The sequence below is a fragment of the Trematomus bernacchii genome, unplaced genomic scaffold (genome assembly GCF_902827165.1).
Source record: "Trematomus bernacchii unplaced genomic scaffold, fTreBer1.1, whole genome shotgun sequence".
NCBI lineage: Eukaryota > Metazoa > Chordata > Actinopteri > Perciformes > Nototheniidae > Trematomus > Trematomus bernacchii.
In genome coordinates this window covers 2,635,100-2,641,164 of record NW_022987571.1, presented here as the reverse complement: position 1 = coordinate 2,641,164, position 6,065 = coordinate 2,635,100, and positions in this window count along the sequence as shown.

The window sequence follows — 6,065 nt, the reverse complement described above, 5'->3', positions numbered from 1 at the left end:
TAGCTAGCTGGACGTACTGCACTTATTCTTAATTCAATTCAGAAGTTTACTAAAGTCATACAGAGGCTCTGTTATAGATACGTTATACTTTATATTACATAAATAGACCAAAGTGAAAACATTTAAAGGGGACCTATCATGCAAAATGCACTTTTGTACGTCTTTTATACATGAATGTGTCCCCGGTGTTCCAGGGAACTCACCAAGTGTCAGAAAACACAACCCTCTCTATTTTCCTCCATACTGAAGTAAAAAGATATGATTCTACACTGTATTGAAGTAAACATGTATTATTTTGAATTGTATTTCAGTGAACATGTATTGTTTGAACTGTTTTAGGTAATCACAACGGTTTTGGGTAATCACATATATAGAAATGATATTCTCACTTTTAACTCACTGACCCAGAGATCCTGTTTCACACCCACACCTCTCCTTTTCACCCCTACACACAGATGTTGTTTTTAAGGTCGTTAAAGACATCATTACACCTCTCCTTTTCACCCCTACACACAGATGTTGTTTTTAAGGTCGTTAAAGACATCATTAAATATGTGCACAAAGGTTTAAATGTCTGAGAAGGAATAGTTTATGTGAAAAACTCCCATGGGAAGGTAACGGAGTGGAGATCGGGGCAGAGATAAGAATTGACTTTTGACCTTGTGAAACTTTGGAATCTCATGTTCTGGTGAGAACTATTGAACCCGACCAGAAGTGAATCCAGCCAGTAAGGACACCTGGGGGATGTGAGCAGCTCACACAGCTCCTCCTCACGGACTCTCTCATTCGCTTTGGAGTAAAAGGGGAAGGGAAAAGTCAACACATCTCCGCCCCAAAATAAGGATATGAATACTGTTGTTTTTGTATGTAAAAATGCTTCTGGTTTGCTGAAGGCTGGTCCCGATATCTGTGTCCGCATCGCATCACAAACCTGAAGTCAATTTCTTTTTGTTTGATGAGTTGGCGGGTCCCGACACCTTTATCCGCATCGCATCACAAACCTGAAGTCCGGAGTACTCTGTATAACTTGTATATGTGTTTGGTTTCCTACCAGTAAACTCAGATAATTGTTATAACTTTTGATTCCGGTGTTTTCAATTCCTTTCTTTATTTAATAGAGATTTCAGCCTCATCCAACGAACGGCGCGTAGCAGAGGGGGTGGCTATCAGCCACCACAATAGGTGTTCTGCTCCAACAAGTGGTGACTTTCCCGACGTGATGAGTGCTTATCTCTAGAAAGGAACACCGATAGCCAGGGGACGGAATCCAGTCCAGGGGGAGGACACAGAGATACTGGTGACAACTAAACCAATGGCCATATACAAAAGGTGAGCAGACACCTGTTTTGACTATCAAAAATCTGTGATTGATTATACTAAAAAATGTAGAGTTGTCAGCAGCGTTCTCAGTGTTCTTAGTCACGGTGGGAAATACAATACATATTCAAGTTGGAAAAGTTTGATTAAGTGCTTAGAGTCGGGTATTCAGTCCTGGACCTAGGGCAAAATAGTGTTTGAGAGAGGCGGGTAGGTCAGTCCCGGCCCTTCACTCACTAAGTACGAAGACTGCAAGGCTGTAAAAGATGTATAGGTTAAATTCCCCGTAAGTCAAAATAACATTGATTAATACGGTTGCTTTGCAGTGCTTTAATTAAAGACTACGAAGGTGTAAAAAACAGAAGGGTTAAATTCCCCGCAGATCATGATAAGATTGATTAATGCGGTTATTTTTCGCGGTGCTTTAAATGTATAACATTTCTGTAATTGTTATATGGTGGGTGAAACAAGAGGAGAGAGACGCGACCTCCAACTAATTATTTGGAACGACCGAATCTCATCACAACTCTTGCTGTGGGGTTAATCAGGCTCATTAAACGTGACGATAAAGAGATTTTGTTGACTGAGTTTCAACTCCTTGCCTGAAGCCGCAATCACCGTGAGGAGGTTGTAGAAGCTTGCTTCAGGAAGTCACGCTATCTGTTGAAATATACATCGCACAATAAAAATTTGCCTGACTGTACGTATAAATATATGTAAAACTGCAATTTTTTAAGTCAAATCTGTGTAATAATTGAAATAAAAGCATAATTGACACCAGTGGAGACAAAGTTGCTGAGTACCAGTGAGTGGGGACAACTTCATTCATGGTCAGCTGCTGCCCTCTGGTGGCGAACAGGGAGTGCTACAACATTCTGAAATATTACATATTGAACATTTAGAATTATAAACAATAATTGCCCAGTATATTAAATAAATACAAACGAACACGTATCAACATAAGTCAGATAATATAAACGAGGTCAATCATGGAAGAAGGCTGACATTTAATGCCTGATATATAAGTAATAATAATATATAATATATAGCTGATATTAAATAACTGATGTATAAGGCTCGATATTTCTGAAAATAAGAACACCGTTAACGGCATTCTATTTCAGAAAAAGGGGGGATAGGATATACATCAGACAATATGTATGTGAGATTATTACGTTTTTAAGATAAATTTATCAATTTAAAATACTAGCTTTGGCTATTTTTTGTTTTGTTTGTTGCTTTTAAGAGAAATTGATACATTTAAAATAATCTAGCTTTGGTTATTTTTGTTTTGTTTGTTTGTTCCTTTTTTGTTTTATTTTTGTTCTATTTTTTTATTTTTTATTTTTTATTTTATTTTTTGTTTATTATTTTCTGCATAGTCTCTTGTCCACACTCCAGTCTAGTTGGTGCCGCCAATAAACACTAAAGAAGTAGAAGAGATGAGTTCAAAACCATATTTCCAGCAACTTAAGGGCTTGGTATGAGACTTCTCCACACAGGTTGCTGACGCCAAAGGGGGACCCGAGAAACACAAGGCCAACACAGCAGATTACGTCTGGTTGAAGGGGACCTCCCATGCCGTCCGCCTAGATGGAAAGGGAGACAACTGGTACCACTGGAGCCAGTGTGCAGTCGGGAAAAACAGCTGCGAGGACCCTAGACGACATCAGGACAGATCTGGCTCTCGTCAAGGCAGTCGACCCAGGAGGCGCCATCAGCGGACCAGAGGAGGAGGATCGGGAGGACATCTCTCCAGCAGTCGACCCGGAAGCCGCCATCAGCGGGCCGGAGGAGGAGGATCGGGACATCTCTCCAGCATCGACCCGGAGGCCGCCATCAGCGGGCCGGGGGAGGACAATCCGGACACATCTCTCTAGCAGGCAGCCCAGAAGCCGCCGTCAGCGGGCTGGGGGGACGAAGACACGGCAAACCAAGACGGCACAGGGAACTCCATTTCCCGCTGAAACAGGTTGATATAGCCGGTGTGGAACTTTGTCTGAACAATCCATTTTTTGGAGGAACTTTCAACTTTATTTTTATATCCCATAATTTAAGGGATTTGTATTTTTTTATTCTACAGAACTATGTGTTACCAAAAGAGGGAAAAGTTTAATAATGTCTTTTCTAATTTCTGTGGCTACTTTTATTGCCATTTTAGTGACATGTGGTTGTTGTTGTGTGCCTTGTATCCGCTCATTGTGTGTTAGACTCATCAGTTCCACCATTGAGGGAAAAGTGCCCTTTCCCCTTCGTACCGAATGCCCTTGTTGGCCTATGCGTCGGAGGGGGAAGAGTATGATGACTCAGCCGACAAGGACAAACTTTTTTTAGACATATTTTATTCTCCCTCCACTGTCATAAGAAGTTGTTGTTGTGGACTGTTCCTAAAGGTTTAAAGTGCTCTAAATCCCAGCTTCTGATGGATTTATATAAATGTTGGGACACAGTAGAAGAGAATGACAGTGGTAATGTTTCAAATGCTATATGTTGATCTCGTGAGGTGAGATCAAAAGAGGGATTGAAGTAAAAAGATATGATTCTACACTGTATTGAAGTAAACATGTATTATTTTGAATTGTATTTTAGTGAACATGTATTGTTTGAACTGTTTTAGGTAATCACAACGGTTTTGGGTAATCACATATATAGAAATGATATTCTCACTTTTAACTCACTGACCCAGAGATCCTGTTTCACACACACACCTCTCCTTTTCACCCCTATACACAGATGTTGTTTTTAAGGTCGTTAAAGACATCATTACACCTCTCCTTTTCACCCCTACACACAGATGTTGTTTTTAAGGTCGTTAAAGACATCATTAAATATGTGCACAAAGGTTTAAATGTCTGAGAAGGAATAGTTTATGTGAAAAACTCCCATGGGAAGGTAACGGAGTGGAGATCGGGGCAGAGATAAGAATTGACTTTTGACCTTGTGAAACTTTGGAATCTCATGTTCTGGTGAGAACTATTGAACCCGACCAGAAGTGAATCCAGCCAGTAAGGACACCTGGGGGATGTGAGCAGCTCACACAGCTCCTCCTCACGGACTCTCTCATTCGCTTTGGAGTAAAAGGGGAAGGGAAAAGTCAACACATCTCCGCCCCAAAATAAGGATATGAATACTGTTGTTTTTTTATGTAAAAATGCTTTTTGGTTTGGTGAGTGGCTGGTCCCGATATCTGTGTCCGCATCGCATCACAAACCTGAAGTCAATTTCTTTTTGTTTGATGAGTTGGCGGGTCCCGACACCTTTATCCGCATCGCATCACAAACCTGAAGTCCGGAGTACTCTGTATAACTTGTATATGTGTTTGGTTTCCTACCAGTAAACTCAGATAATTGTTATAACTTTTGATTCCGGTGTTTTCAATTCCTTTCTTTATTTAATAGAGATTTCTATCAGCCACCACAATAGGTGTTCTGCTCCAACAATACCCAAATCTCTAAAAAAGGGGCTGCAACGGATCTGATAAAAACTGATCCAGATTTGAACACTGTCCTGACGTCAGGACGGTGGCGCTACGGCTATTGGGCCAACTCAACCAATCAGGAGGAGACAGCCACGGCCATTGCCGTTCGAAAGCGCTGGAGACGCTGTAGTACATATGCCAGGCCTGTAAGTGGCGCTGTAGTCTGCCACAAAAGCAGCGAAGAAGACTTCCCGCCCATAGTTACCATGGTTACCCTTCTGTTTATTCTCCGCTGTGGCTTTTTTTCAACCTCCCCGAGGCAAGCGTTTGCTCCTGCTGATTTAATTCAATGCAATCCCTCCCCGTCGAGGCAAGCACTGTAATTCTCTCCGGTTAGTCCACCAGCAGATGAGAAACACCCACCTCTCCGCCTCTTCCAAGGAACGAGGGGACCGTGCGGCAGAGTTTCAGTTTCAGTTTGTTTCGCCGGTCAAGATGTCCGTTAAAGTTTAAATCTTCCGGACAAAATTAGAAAAGTGCCGGTCAAAGGTCTTCTTTGTTATTTATTGAGCTTTAAAACAAATGAATAACGACTCTATATAATAAAACACGGAGATCTCTTTTTCTCCCCCTCTTCTGACAGCCCAGCAGCTGATCAGAGCACGTCTCCCCTCTCCTGCAGGGGGGCGTGGTCAGCAGAATCAGACCCGTAGACAGCAAACAGCACATAGAGCGAAATGAGGCATGGCTAAAATGCATGATCTGTTTGGTATTTTGAAAACAGAAACGTATAAATATAACTTATATAGGTATGGCCCTACAATATATCATTTAAATATAGCATGATAGGTCCACTTTAAGTTTTGTCATGTTTGTGTTAGTTTAGTTTATGTTCCACTTCCTGTTATATTTTGTACTCACCTCATGTATATATTGTCCTGTCTCCCCTTGTTAGTTGTCGGTTCGTATTGTTCGTTCGTTCCATGAAGCCAGATCCAAGCCATCATTTAAAGGACTCAGTGTTTTGCCTTTTATCCTCCATTGTGAGCGCTTTACTTTTGACAGTTTGTTATATCCTCTGGAAGAGTGATTTTGTTTTTGCAAAGTAAAGATTATTTTCTTCAAACCTTTTTTGTCTCTGGGTTGTGCATTTGAGTCCTCATACTATTGAGTCAAGATTCCTAACACACTTCTTCCACACCACTGTCCCTCGTAATTGTCTCACAGTATATTTATATATTACTACTGATGTACTACTTAACTATACTATTATAACATTGCACCTTATGCAACATTTAAATTCATCTTAATTAATTTGTTCTCAATACAC